Consider the following 15,773-nt stretch of genomic DNA (forward strand, 5'->3'; position numbering starts at 1 on the left):
TCAGCAAATGAAAGCTACCACTTTGACGTTTTGAAGCTGTTGCTTATGAGCCTAAGGATGGATTGAGATATGCTACACTTCTCTCTCAAACCCAGTCTGGGATTCTGGTAAGTTTTCCTAGCTCTCTTGACTGAAAAAAATAAATAAAGAAAAAAAAAATGTGTACAGAGTCTAACTGGTAAAATACCATTTCTGTCTGTCTGCAGAGAACACAACAGAGTACTTCCAGAAGAATGTTTCTCCATATTAATTTACCCTTGGAAATGCAGACTGAAGGAAGCACTGCTATTGCCCAGTGCAGAACTGAAGCTAACTTAGGGAGAGATTTCCCAGTTTTGAAAATTTCTGAGATTTCAGTATTATTCCCATTTTGAAACAAAACTTCAAACCAAAGCTATCTCTTTACAAACAAGATGTAGGAGCTACATAAGCATTGGAAAATGGGAAAACAGCATGGTTCAAAGAAGATACGCACTTTGGCTTGAAAATCAGCTTCAAGCCATCAGTTAGCGTATTAAGGATATTTTTTTTTACATACCAGTTTCTTCTTTGCACAATGCTACAATCAAATATATTTTTTTTAAATAGTATATCCTGTTCTACTTGTCTCTTGAGATACAATAATAACACAAGTCACACCAACAGTCTTAAGGGTTAAGGAGAATCATTTTTCCTGAACCTAGAAAAGTATTTCAGAATACTATACTTAAGGAAAATAATATTGCTATTTCAAGAGTGCCCCAAGAAGACATATATTGCCCCCTACTCCCCCAAAAGACTGACCTCCAACTCAAGACACTTTTCCTTTACAGAAGATAAAATTATTCTAAGAGAAGGGTTAGTCTATCTCCTGACTTTTTAGCTCTGCTCATCTTCTCTACCACTATGTATGTACAATAACTTAAGGTTGAAAAATCAAATTTTAAGGCACTCTAACATGCACATATCTCTGGCTGCTCCACAGGAGACTGCACTGACCCACCATTCACGCTTAAGTTCAGAGAAATGCCATTCATCTCCTATTGCTGTCCTGACTCTTTGCCATCCTGTATTAGGTCTATTAAACAGAGCTATCATATGATTAAGCAATAAAGAAAAAAACTGTGGATCTTACATAGAGAAGGAAGCTCATGGGGCATCAAGAGGCATGCAAGCTGTGCTGCTGCATCTGAAGCTACAGCTTTTACCCAGCACTCTTTCCGTTTCCACACATCTGGAAACAGCATGAGAACTGCTAGTCAGCTCTATTGCAGATTCCCTACACACACACACGCGTGCATCAAATCCTGAATCAGTAAGAACAGCCTGCACCTCACCCATCCCCAAATACTCATTCCCTTCATTGCTTCAGCAGCGCTGAATTGCTGTCCACTCTCTTTCATCTTGTACCTGTACCACTGACCTCGGTTCCTCCCTTTCACATACCTAAATCCGTGTCCTGTCAGCGACCCACACATTGCTGTTCTCACTTGCCATGCACCTTTCAGAAGGATTTCAGTATTCCTTGCAGTTCCCGTCTTCCATTTTGTGTTTCTTATGCTGCAGGTAGTGCTTATAGGCAGCTCTTACACCTGGGTTCTGTAGGAAATAAGCTGCTGCCATAAATTGAAACTACTCAGCTAATTCTAGGGTAAAGAGCTCATATTTGGAGGGACTGGTGAGACAGACCATGACACAAAATGAAACAAAAAATCCAAAATGTCTTGGAAATATAAACCTGGCTCTCTGAACCAGTGGGGCTGATGTTTTGCTTGAAGATGTAGTTCCATTCTCACCAAAATCAATGTGGCTGACTCTATCCAAAACCACTTTTGAAAATAAATTGTAGCCCAGCAACAACAACTTCTGCCATTCCTAGTAAAGGGCCACAAGCTGTGCCCTGAGCTGAGAGCAGCCAGAAGGCAGCAGCCCGGGGCAAGGAAAGATATAAAAATAAACCCAGGCAGGTCCCAGGACTGAGGAGGTGGGGACTCCGACCATGAACATCACACCCCACCCAGCAAAGACCTCAGGATGGTGATTGTGAAACTGTACCCACTGAGGGCTGGGAGAAGACAGCAACCATCAACCTGAGAACCCAAAAGGAGCCTGGACAGGTAAGAACAGCACCAGAGAAAAGACACTAGAGTGGGCTTTTTCTAAAACCATTTCTATAACCATTTTTAGGGTGTTATTAATGAGATAATGCATGTTTGTATTTTTGTAACTGGACTAATAACTATTTCTTGCATTTTGTTCAGATATAAACATGCTTGTGAAGATCTCAATCAGACTAAGTTCTTATATCTCTATATGTGCTACGTTCTCTTTTGATCATAACAGGATTGTAGTTTGAACAAACTCCATTATGACAGAAAGCTAGAATGGTTTTCATCTCATTGACTTTAGCAGGTAGTGTGAAGTAGTGGTTAATGTAAGTATAATAAAAACTATATGATGGCATCTTTTCATTACATTTCCAGAAGGCACATTTAAAAAAGAGGGAAAGTGGAAAAACCACAATAGCACACAATATTTTCCCAAACTATGAGTCACAGTAGTTGTAAGATGGTAATATAGAGGGGAAAAAAAATCTTAAAATATAAGTAACAGAGGTTTTAAAAACAGACACAAATAATTAAAATTTAGAAAATACTAATGTTTACAAAGCTACAGAAATTAAGAGAGATTCAATTCTTGGGTGTTTCTGTCTTGACAACTGCTTGGAAGGAAGAACACATTTGGGTAAATTAGTCTGGCTGAAGAAAAAAAAGACAGGAAAGAAAAATTCCTAGACCAGGCTAAGAAAAAACATGAAGATAACTAAATTAGTGTCTTCTTTAATATATCTAGGTCTAAGTTCAAGCTCCATATACCTAAGGTGTCTTAAAGTTGTCTTATTTCTAGAGTTGTAACGATGAAGCAATTTATTCCTTGGCGTAATGATTCCAGTAGGAAGCGTCCTGGTGCCTTCGGGAGACAAATTGATCCTCCAGGTTAAACCTTTATTTCAGGATAGTATGAGTGCTTTTTGGTCTTCACCTCTGCAAGCTCATTAGAAGATGAAAACAAAATAAGAAATGTTCTAGCTCCTTCTAATGTTTGACATTCATCAATTTTAACTTTGGATTTCCTGCAACACTGAAGGTCTGAAATCACAAATATCAATTGCTTGATACTCCATTGCCTCAAATTTTTTGTAGTCTTTTCATAAACATAAGCATGCCAGGGGTGAAATGACTTTAAATCATGGCAATACCTTCTCACATAGCTATAAATGACCATGAGAGGTGGCAGGCAAAGGATAACCGGGTCCATAGTGACTACCAAGTCCAGATGAGGACACTTACTTGTTTTAAGCCAGCAGGCAGGTTAGATCTAGACTTCGTCAGCATATATGCCTCCCCTGTATACTATAAAGCACATGAGCCAGCTTACAAATGATAGGCAAAGAGCTACTGAGTCTGTTGACTCTGGGTTGCAGAACTTTAGAATACTGCAAGGATACGAGACATCTGGTGGACTTAAATTCATCCTTCAGTGAGATGAAGGTGGTGGCAAGTATAAGTGTATAAACCCTTATGAGGAAAATTATGGGAAACTAAGACAGTACCTGTGCTTTTGTATTGCCATACCACAGACTGTTCTACTGAAAATGAGGTGTCCCCCTACCAAACAAACTTCAGGGAAGGAAGAAGTGATTTCACCTTCTACAGTGCAAATATTTGTATGTCTACTTAACTCTTTTTTTTTTCTTTTTTCTTTTTTTTCTTACTTAAAGTTCTGAATATATTCTTTCCATTGGAAAGCTTTGTCACCAACATTCATTCAAAATACACAGAAAATTACTTATGTCGCCAGATGAAATAAAGTGTTCCTTTAGGTAAATCTTAAAAATAAAGGGGCTTCATAAGACCATTTTATGGACACACACAAACTGTCAGAGTTCTTGACACATGGGATTCTGGCCTGAACTCTTCTTTGATATTAAAATGAAAGTTAACCAACAGAAATTACTTCCCCATACTGAGTGGGGTTTTCCTGGCTGTCACAGACTATTGTTGAAGGCAGCAGTTACTGCCAGGGACAGCAGCTGTACTGTGCCAGCACTGTGCTCAATTTTATCATTTTTACTTCATTGTGTTGCTTGTTTTCACACTTCTAAAGGTGTCTTTCTATGCCAGCTACTTTCATAATAAAAGCCTGACTGTGATCAAAATGTTGAGGCAATTTCTTCATGAATTGCTCACAGTGGGCATAGCTTGACATTTGATGCATTTTAGAGGTTGCACCAGAACCAAGAGAATACATTTTGGGACTCGGCTTCCTATTTTATTTCCTCTACGTGACAGGAGAAGACAAGTACGAGAAATGTAGGCAAAAAAAAGTGATGCAGGAAGAAAGACCTCCTTCCCAACAAAAGCTGAATTTAGACAGAAAGACAAACACCCTTATCCCAAAGAGAGTCACAAATTTCAAAAGTTTAAAGTACAGAAGCTCAAAATCTTCTCCTTGCCCTTATTGCTTAACATATTTGATGTTTTTTAGATAGTGAGAGAAAGCAAGAATAATTTAAAAAATTGCTGCTATTAACCCCACAGAACTCAACGCATTTTCTGTCATACAAGGAGGTATATCCTCATGTGGATTAAAAACGTGAAGATAGCAGGTTGAGGTTCACAATGATATACAGAGGAGAAAACGTTACCCAGCAGGTCATTATATGAAAAGCATAGTCCAGAAATACCCAGGGCATACTTTTCTAAACAAGCAAATACATATTTTCAGTCCACAATCACAAGCAATATAAAAGACAGACACTGGAATGTGTGCCAAGTACTACGCAAACCCCTACAAGTTCTGCAATTTATCACATTAAAAACAACATATGCTTTATACAGTAGCAAGAAACTGACTTTACCTTACATTTGTAACATTTTTATTACACTTTTGCCCAATAATCCATATGTGATCCTCCTAATGCTCTGACTACTAGAGTATTCTATCACATAATGCTTTACGAATATGCCTTTTAAAATTAATTTGTAACTCAGGAAGAGTTCTCAAACTCTCATTTAGAAAAAAAAGTTTTATGAAACAAAAACGAAGGGGGAGAAGAGGGTAAGTTTTCTGGCTAGAATATACCGAATTAAAAAAAATCAGAAAAAAAGGCTGTTAAAAGCAAGTAAAACATTTATTGCAACTAAGTAGGTTTCATATATATGTATTATATGTGTACGCATAAATATAATGTACCTGCACACACTTAAACTGGTAAGAGATTAGTTAAAAAACTGAACTCAATTATACTGTAAAAAGAGAATCCACATAATAACTTTTGATTAAAATACTAACTGTAAATTTACCCCTGCACTTCCTTCCTTATGTTACCCAGTTGTGTTTCCATGGTTACTCAATTTTAGAAATCACTGAGTTTTACTGGAACATGAATAATGAACATACTTCTTTACTAATAAATTTTATGCAAAGATCAACCAGGCTAGATTTCTGAGTAGTACAAAGTAATTTTCCCTTCTTTTATTTTTTAATTGTTATTTAAATACTATATTAAGCATACATATAAACAAAGCAAACACGTGGAATAAAATGTCAAAGAAATAATTATAATTGAGTATGAACTTTAATTCTAATTCCAAATTTGAGTAATAAAATTCACAATTTCTTTTTAATGCATGGGTATATTTATTAAAGTAAAGGTGTTTTTGTTGGCTTCTAGCACTGACATTAGAAAGGTAAAGGAGAGGGAGAAAGAAGTGTTTTAAGTTTGATAGAAGCATGGCTTTGCAGTTTACAGAAAGTAATCCAAGTAACTATTCTTGATTGAAACTTCATTCTAGAGGCAAGTTACTATTTTTATTCCGTTGCTAGATAGATCACAACAAAAGTAGATTTGTTCAACTTCTTATCTGAAATCTATATGTTGTAGGACACGCACAGCTACCAAGCTACCTATAAATTTGGGTTGTCATGATACAGATGCGTGGAGAGAATCCTTTTTTTCTGAGCCACCATTTTCAAAGCATTACTCATTAAAAAAATTCCTTTCATGCTGAAGGGTAGTAGGGATAAAGAAAGAGGGAGAGACTACAGAATCACTGCTTTAAGTAGCTAAAATACCAGGGTTAATTGCTTCCTCCTTTTCTTTCCCAACGGTATCACTTACATGAGTGCACTGATTTATACATTATTTTGCAGGCACAAAAAATACCTTTTAAGTGCAGCCTTTCAATGTAAGCCATCTATGTTTTCCTTTTAAAGAGACAGGCTTATTTACAACTCCAGTGATTGCAATTCATGTATTATTCCCTCACCATGGTTACCAAAAAAGATAAATAAGAAGAAAATTATTGATAACTGACTAGAGAAAAATAAATGAAGAAAAATGTATTTTCTTCAGTATTATGCCAGCAACTGAAATACTGGAAAAAATATACCAAATGGCATACCACTATTAAAAAATTATATATATTTATATATATATATATATAGTTTACTGAGTCTTCTAATTTACACTCTCTCTCAAAGGAACTCTATTACCATATCTTTCATATCTACCACGGTAACATTTAAGTACTAAAATAACTTGTCAGTAGCTCAGCTATAGTTATAAAAAAAAGTGGTAGTTAAATCATAGAAACATGGAATCATAGAACGGTTTAGGTTGGAAGGGACCTTTAAAGATCATCTAGTTCCAACCTCCCTGCCATGGGCAGGGACACCTTCCACTAGACCAGGTTTCTCAAAGCCCCATCCAACCTGGCCTTGAACACCTCCAGGGATGGGGCATCCACAGCCTCTCTGGGCAACCTGTTCCAGTGCCTCATCACCCTCATCACAAATAATTTCTTCCTTATGTCCAATTTAAACCTACACTCTTTCAATTTAAAACTATTGCCCCTTGTCCTGTCACTACAGGCCTTGGTAAAAAGTCTCTCTGCATCTTTCTTTTAAGCCCATTTTAAGTATTGAAAGGCTGCAATAAGGTCTTCCGAAAGCTGCCTTTTTTCCAGGCTGAACAACCCCAACTCTCTCAGCCTGTCTTCACAGAAGAGGTGTTCCATCCCTCTGATCGTTTTTGTGGCCCTCCTCTGGACCCACTCCAACAGGTCCATGTCTTTCTTGTGCTGAGGACTCCAGAGCTGAATGCAGTACAGGTGGGGTCTCACCAGAGCAGAGTAGAGGGGCAGAATCACCTCCCTCAACCTGCTGGCCACACTTCTTTTGATGCAGCCCAGGATACAATTGGTTCTGGGCTGAAAGCGCACATTGCTGGCTCATTTCCAGTTTTGCATCCAGCAGTACCCCCAAGCCCTTCTCTGTAAGGCTGCTCTCAATCCATTATCCCCCAGTTTGTATGGATATTGGGGATTGCCCCCCACCTAGGTGCAGGACGTTGCACTTGGCCTCGTTGAACTTCATGAGATTCACATGGGCCTACTCCTCAAGCCCGTCAAGATCCCTCTGGATGGCATCCTTTCCCTCAAGCAAATCAAATGCATCACTCAGCTTGGTGTCATCTGCAAACTTGCTGAGGGTGCGCTCCATCCCATTGTCTATGTCATTGATAAAGATACTAATTAGTATTGGTCCCAGCACGGACTCTCAAGGGACACCACTCGTTACTAGTTGCCACTTGGACATTGAGCCATTGACTATAACTCTTTGGACATGGCCATTCAGCCAGTTCCTTATCCATCTAACAGTCCAACTGTCAAACCCAAATCTCTCCAATTTAGCAGGAAGAATGTTGTGGGGGACTGTATCAAAGGTCTTACAGAAGTCTAGGTAGATGACATCCATAGCTCTTCCCTTGTCCACCGATACAGTCACCGCATTGTAGAAGACTGCTAGGTTAGTCAAGCATGATTTGCCCTTTGTGAAGCCATGTTGACTGTCTGTGATCATCTCCCTGTCTTCCATAGGTTTCAACATGTCTTCTAGGAGGATCTGCTTCACAATCTTACCGGGCACGGAGAGTGAGGCTGACTGGTCACTAGTTCCCAGGGTTCTCCTTTTTTTTACTCTTTTTAAAAATGGGCGTGATTTTTAAATCTCCTTCTTCCAGTTACTGGGGACTTTGCCTGACAACCACAACTTTTGAAATGTGATTAAGAGTGGGTTGGCAACTACATCAGCCAGTTCCCTCAGGACCCTGAGATGCATCTCATTGGGTCCCATGGACTTACATATGTTCAAGGTGGTCTCAAACCTGATCTTATTCTACCATCAGAGGGACTTCATTCCCCCAGTCCCTGCCCTGAGGTTCAGGGACTTGAGAGATGTGGAAAATGAGATTACCACTGAAAACTGATGCAAAAAAAAAAAATTAATACAAATGCTCCTCAGTTCCATCAACTGCCTACAAAAAAAACAGTGCATATTACTCACTCTGTTAAGAAAATCAGAATTAGTTATCTTTTCAGCTACAGGAGACTTAGATACCAAATTCTGAATAAAATTACCAAGAATGTACACAAAATCTCAGTCCCAAGCATCCCAAATAGCCCAATAAATAAAGGTCCAGTCTGCTAACTCAATTCCAGATATACTTTTATCACCTCCCTATCACCAGACTGAATTTGCAGTGGTTAATCACTCTCATTCTAGTCCCCCAAACTTCTAATGTGTTTGCATAAAAATGTAACATAGCCATACAGGCTCAAAATACCACTGAATGAAATGTGTTAGAATTTTATCAACCTGAATCTGCCTCAAGGGTCAAGCTTATGTCCTTCTACGTAAGACAGAAATCAATTCATACAGAAAGCAGAAAGAGTTGACTGGATCAAAAGTCAATTGATACTTCAAGGACTGAAGAGGGGTTTTTGTTTGGTTGGTTTGGGGTTTTTTCTTTTTTTTTTCCCCTCTCTTGCCAATGCTTGGTTTGCATTTCAATAAACAAGCAACTTGAAATTTTATTTCATTAGTTCTCTTCAGAGATGCCAGGGCTGGAAACTGTTTATAAATCAGGATACTCAGTGTTCAGCAGTGTTACTTCAGCGTGACAAGAAAAGAGACTCAGCAGCTTTCACGGCAGCACTACACTTTAGAGGGACGTATCTCCCAGGCCTTTTTGGATAACCTCTTTCAGCGCTAACAGCTGACAAATTGTAGAATGAAATTAAGACTCGACTCTATGTAGGTTCATATGTAGCATGAGGTTCCCATCACTGCGGTGGTTGAACCACAGCACCACTGTCATCTCCAGTGGCACAGGAACTAACAACCATCACATGCAATGCACTGTCCCACCTCTCACTTAGATAACTGCCTAAAAACATGTATCAGGAAGAAAGGAAAGAAGAGGAGGAAAGATGATGAATCACTTACCACACCTATTGGACAAAATCAGTTCTGGTCCACTGAACAGGGCATCCGTACCCAGGCGCTGGCAGCGGGGGCTGCGGGGCGGGCGGCCTGTGTGAGGAGAGGCCGGGGCTGCCCCGTGCCGGACACAGCCGGTTCCAGCCGGCTCCAACCCGCCCACCCCGGGGCACCGCTCAGCCCCGCGGCCAAGGTGGTGGCGCCTCGGGGGAAATATATTTAAGAAAGGGCAAAACCACCAGAGTTCAGTGAAGAGGGAGGAGGAAAAAAGTGTGAGAAACAGCCCTGCAGACACCAAGGTCAGAGAAGAAGGAGGGGGAGGAGGTGCTGCAGGTGCCGGAGCAGAGATTCCTCTGCAGCCCCTGGAAAGGACCATGGTGAAGCAGGTTGCCCCTCTGCGGCCCAGGGAGAGGATCATGGTGGAGCAGATATCCACACTGCAGCCTGTGGAGGACCCCCATGCCAGAGCAGGTGGACATTTCCTGAAGAAACTGTGGTCCGTGGAAAGCCCATGTTGGAATAGGTTTATCCTGAAGGACTGCAGACTATGGGAAGGACCCATGCTGGAGCAGGGGAAAAGTGTGAGGAAGGAACTTGAATTTTAGCTTTCAGCTTCTGATTAAAAAAAGTTATATATTTTTCTTTAAAAAACACCATGCTGCATGTGACTTCAAAACTTTCAGGAAAAATACCTCTAGACAACGAAAAAACAGTACAGAAAGAAGAACACATGAGATCTCTAACTAACTTATTGGACCAGCTGTCCTGTATTGGCTTTTTACAAGAAGGGAAAGCAGAAGGGAATAAGAGGCTTTTGTAAAATGAACTTGGTGGAAGGAGCTCATAGTACAGGAAGGGAAGAAATTAAGAGCGATCAGGAAGTTCAACATAGTGGGAAGGGAAAAAGAATTTTGCTTCCACACTTATGATTGACTAGACAAGGGAAAGTACATTAAAACTAATTAAAGGAAGATGAAATAAGGTCAGCTACAATTCCAACAGGGTACAAAAAGGAGTAAATGCCAAGAAACCAGTAGCTTACCACAAACTTCAAGTGGTCCTTCTAGGAAAATCACATCAAGTATTTCAAGTTAACAAAGAAAAAAAAAGAAAAAAAAGAAATAATTCAGTTCCATGTAATAAATACTCTTATGGGAAGGATAAGGCTAAAATCACAAGGCTGGGCCTCAGGGCTTTTTTCAAAATGGTTTTGATATTTTAGAAGGTCCGAGGGCCAAGATGCGCTGACGACAGCTTCATTTTTCGATTAACTCATTCTTTGGTTTACTTTGCTTAAAATAATTTCTATTTTAAATCACTTAAAGGGAGCTAATGGCACATTTTATTCATCAGAATGAGCGTTTTTTGAAGGAGATATTTTTAGAGCATAGCTATTGAAATATTAAGCCAGGATGACTATTAAACCAACAACTAAGTATACAAATTCAGAAGAAAAATACTTTGGTTTCTGCACAGACTCATACTTAAATGTCAGTGACACCATGACTTTCCAGGTCCCATTAGAAGTCTATCCTTAAAAATGCTTTGCAAGCATCACTCTTCTGCATCTGGACCTCTGTTTCTGTCTTCTTCCCATATGTCTAAGATATCTGCAAGTACACTTTGGACGTTTTGCTTCTTCCATTATATCCAGAGAATGAGTCTCTCGATAACAAGCCCTGACTATAAAACAGTGGGCAACCAAAATGTCCATCCTTTTGGGAAAACACTTTGGTTTGGTTTGGTTTGGTTTTTTAAAGTAAAAAGGAGGGAAAAAAAGAGCATATAATAATTAGATGTGAAAAGATGGGAAAAGTTCCAAAACCACGCATTTAAAAAATATCTCAGTATAGTTCAATAATAAGCAGAAAATTACATATGCCAAATATCAGAAAGCATTGGCTTTAACATTGTTGATTTCAGAGTAGAAGCATTTTAAAGTCTATTTGAGCCCAGGTATTAATACAGCCTCATCTACAAGAGATGAACAAAAGAGTATCACAGCAAGGACATTGGTACAATTGCAGTCCTTGGTGCTTATTCTCCTTGGTCTGTAACTCAGCTGGAGGCTAGTAGAAATAAATGATGCTTTAAAAAGAAATAGTAAATTGAGAATCACTCATTTTTAAAAGATAAGTTTCTCTCCATGTTATTACTCTTCTGAATTATTGAAACCACCATAACCCTCAATTTTATCACATTATTGATTACTACAGTTTTCTGCATTATGCATTCATCTTGAATAGTAAGACCTATCTAGCCATTTTCTTTTTATTTTATATCAGTTTTTATTTTGTCCATCACATGCTAGCTAACTTTTGCAGGTAAAATTTTAAGACAAACTAAAAGAAATTCCTCAATTATAACTGACATTTTCTAATCCTTTGGTACACAGAAACTCCTTACTGACATCTGACTCAAGGTGATGGTGTCCCTTCACAGCTTCACTAACCATTGTAATTCCAAACAGCTCTTGGTCTGCTCTACATGGAAACAGACCTAGGTGCGACTGTAGACTAAAAGTTTCTGTATTCTCACTGGTATTTGCTGTACTTATTAACAAGATACATGACAGGTTACTCGTCATGGGTTGACGGGTGGAACTTAGTTAATAAAAACAATGTGTAAGAGAGCCAAGAATAGCTCTTTTTTCAGTAATAATTAAAGTTATTGATATTTCACCCTGAGATCATTTTATCCAAAGATAACACCTTTTCTCGCAGAGAAATCCCAGTATTTCATGACAAGTATGATAGGTACATACATAAGCCATCTAAAAGCAAAGCATGTTCGTAACAGTCTATTTTAAACATCAGAGCTTGTGCTTTGTTTATTATAACATGCGTGTTTGAAACATTGTTACCAGAAGAAGGTAACTCCTAATTCAACGAAACAAGGTTACTGACACAAAATGGTTTTGAAACATACGAATTTGTTTCATTTACTCAAAATGAGCAGCATTAGTATTTACAAATAAATATAAAATCTTAATATTTTCACTTGCTTCAACATCTGCTTGGGCCCCAAGAAAAATACTCAACCATGTTAAATAGCTCTCTAATAGTAGCAGGTTTTCTCATTAATACTCAATTTCTTCTCACTGACTTTGAGACAGAGCAAAGTTCTAAGTAAAATGTCCTAATTATTAGAATTATGCAAAGATAACTTCCATTTATGAAAATTAAATCATTTAACAACTTGTATATAGTTAATGAAGCATAATAAATATTAAACTAATGACATTGTAAGTCCACAGAAGATAATATGCCAAAGCAATTCACAGCCATCATTTACTACAAAGACAAGTCTAAATTTTCACAAGCGCAGTCAATTCCCCAACCAGATATGAGTGACTTATTCTTCTTATTATTGTTATTGCTAGTGGGGGTTACTTTTTTCACAAAGTTTTAATTTTATTACACAGCAATGTTTTGGACACCCTATGAATAGCTAGCAGTATGAAAGGAAAACTGGAAGACTAATAAAATTTATGATAAAAATTTATGATAAAATCACATCAAAAGATCTGTTTACAGAAGATGAGGAACTAAATGAGTATTTTGCAGAAAACATGTATTAGACAGCCCTTAATTTTCCTTTCAGTCTCATGGAGAAGCTAAGCCATTTTCAACTGAAATTAATAATGTGTTTTATCAGTGTTGGGCATTATTTTATACACTGCAGGAACCATCACCTGTCTACCTACAAATTAAGTACTTCACTGCGAACTTAAACACTAAAAGCTTCCCTTCCCCTTCTCCCCCTTCCTCAAAGCCAGTGAGAATCAAGTCTTGACTGTCAGCCGGGAGACACAGTGATGTTCTGCCACTTAGGGAAGCAGGTCTCTCGCCCTTACAATCTGCCAAAGGACACAGAAATGCTGCACCAGGTAGGAAACCAAATACCCACCCCGACTCCAAGACACTGTGTTCCCGCCAGTGCAGAAACTGCATCTTTATTCCATGTGAGCAGGCAGAGGCCATGTCCTCCAAGAACCTACACCCTTCCTACTGGCAAGAGGACACCATGCAGCTCTAGCAGTGTCACAGCATCCCTCGCTGCCTCCAAAAAGATCAGCTGCAGCCAGGTCCCAGCAGCTGAGGAGACACAGCTGCCAGCCTGCAAGCAACAGGTCTGCAGTGGCCCAAGAGCAGGAGCCAGAGACCTCATGGCTCAGAGGAAACGGCCCCCAGCAGTGCTCGGAGTAATCAAATCAGGCAATTCTTCGTCAGTGAAATGTTAGTGTTCTTGAGGCCAAATTCATGAAAGCCTCACAATTTTAACAAAGTTGGCACATGCTTAAAGCCCTGATCTGGGAAACGTCACTTCTCTTCTGAGTCAGGTTATGAGACGAATAATCTAGTTCACATTGGTATATTAATGTTCCTCTATGTGCACGGTATCTATTTAGTCATACAATAATAGAATGAATCAAATAACCTTCTTTTGCCATAGGTCATTACACATCAAGCAAAATTAATATTTAAGAGGTTTCCTTACAAAGGAAGGTTTTCAGACTGCACAAAACTTAGAAAACAAAATGCAGAAAAACTTTTTAGTAAGAAGATGACAACTAAAGACAGACTTATGAATATGCCTAATGTTTATATATGTATAAAAATATGTATATATATAATATTTTAGACATGATTGTTTGTATATGATTTTTATGAATTATATTATGTGATTGATTTATGGTTATATAATTTATCATAATTATAAATTGTAGGTTTATATATATATATATATGTTATTTTTCAATGAATGTGTATCTATTCCAAAAACACCAACCCCTTTCTGGAATTCTAAAATCTTATTAAAAGTTTATGTTGCATAGATTTTTTTTTTTAAAAAGAGTTGATGATGTTTCCTTGTCTTCCCAAATATTCTGTTTGTATAGTATTATACTGCAAGATATCTTGTGAGGCAAAATCTTCCTTTGAATCACCCAGTGGCAGCATAAGCATCACTCCTTTGGTAATCACTTCCACCAGTCTAGAAAGGAACCTTACTACAGCATCCAGATATTAAAATAACAAAATCCATAACAAATTAGTTATGCCCAGATTGTGAAAGATACACAACTACATGCACACATACACATATATTCATACAGACTACATTATGTGCACTCCCTTCTAACACACAGTCAGTCAGGACTACATCTCTAAATACTCACAGAGAACTTTGCCTTAAATTGTACTCAGTGTTTTTCAAACCAGCCAGAAAAGCAGAAAATTCAGGAAGTTTCTTGGTGTTTTCTGAAGTTAGCATACAAGCTCTAGTATCCCCCTGATAAATCCAAGGGGACTTTGGTTCAACAAGTGTATTCTACTATTGCTTATGAGTACCAAAATTGTGCTTTAAATATATTCCACTGATGTCTGTGACTCAAAAAGCCACTGCTGCGTCCGAGGGATGAGTTTTGTAATCAGAACCCAAAGAATCCACTGAATTCAAGGAAGATTTTGAGCAGAATATTTGTGTTCTTCTTTGTTTCCTTTTCTTTTCGGGGTGCGGCGGGAGGGGGAGGTGTGGAAAGAAATGGCTGATACTGTTAAAATAAGTAACTCCTGGACAAATGGTTTCCTCAGTATTATGGCTTCCTTTGTGCATGGTAGTCTTTGGCTCTTAGGAGCAGATTGTGAAATCTGTGAATCTACACAGACTGCCAGATTTTCTGCAGCATCAAAAATCTGCTGGATGCAGCAGATCCATGAGGGGATGCAGCCAGGAAGTGTTTTCTGTCCCAGGCTCAGAGAATACAAGGCCTACACAAGGAAATGCTTTTACTTGTCACATTCAGGAACGACACCCAGTCATAACACAACTAGGGAGACAGCCAGAGTATGCTGTGCTCCAGCTATTTCCCTAGCATCTCCTTTACAGGAGTAGTAGCGAAGAAGGAAGACTAGCATTGACCTACTATATCTCTACAGCTCCTAGAGAACTTAAAATAGGAGAGCACCCCATGCTTATCATCTCCTTTGCATGGGAGATGCTTAAATGGGGACTTTTGCTCTCACTGCTAATCTTGGGATGAACTCACTGAAACAGCTTCCCCAAATGTCTTATATGATACGCTCCAGTTTTCTTCAGCAGTGCAAATACAAGCACTTCAGAATGGAAAATGAGAGCTGTCTTATGCAGATTCACAGTGGCAACCTCCTGAGCTAAAAAATATGAATGCCACATTCCTGGCATCAGACATAAAGTCAGGCCAGCTCTGCCAGAAAGGAAGAAAAGAAGTCAAGTAGCTAAAAAAATGTCCGGTTTCAAAATCATATGAGCCTGAAAATGACTTGTTTAGTTCCTGCAGTCACTGGACTATGTCCAGAAGAAAATAGATAGCTGTTTACAGTAATGCAACAACTCTTGAAAGCCTTTCTAAGACTGTCTTCTTTCCTCTTGATCAGAACTCGTTACGCTCTGCCCCTTTCCATGAGGAT

General features: G+C 38.7%; 1 protein-coding gene across 7 annotated transcripts in view; it reads right to left on the reverse strand.

Annotated features, from left to right (window-relative positions):
* TAFA5 (TAFA chemokine like family member 5) overlaps positions 1 to 15,773 on the reverse strand; it is a 439,512-nt gene that overhangs the window by 262,831 nt on the left and 160,908 nt on the right. Inside the window, exon 2 of one of the 7 annotated variants that reach the window (XR_008235717.1) lies at positions 10,367 to 10,387. The exons of the other annotated variants lie outside the window; for them this stretch is intronic. The gene's annotated coding sequence lies outside the window, so the exon portion shown is untranslated. The remainder of the gene's footprint in view (positions 1 to 10,366; positions 10,388 to 15,773) is intronic. 7 annotated transcript variants of the gene reach the window in all.

Source organism: Harpia harpyja, chromosome 6 (assembly GCF_026419915.1).
Source record: "Harpia harpyja isolate bHarHar1 chromosome 6, bHarHar1 primary haplotype, whole genome shotgun sequence".
NCBI classification, from domain to species: Eukaryota; Metazoa; Chordata; class Aves; order Accipitriformes; family Accipitridae; genus Harpia; species Harpia harpyja.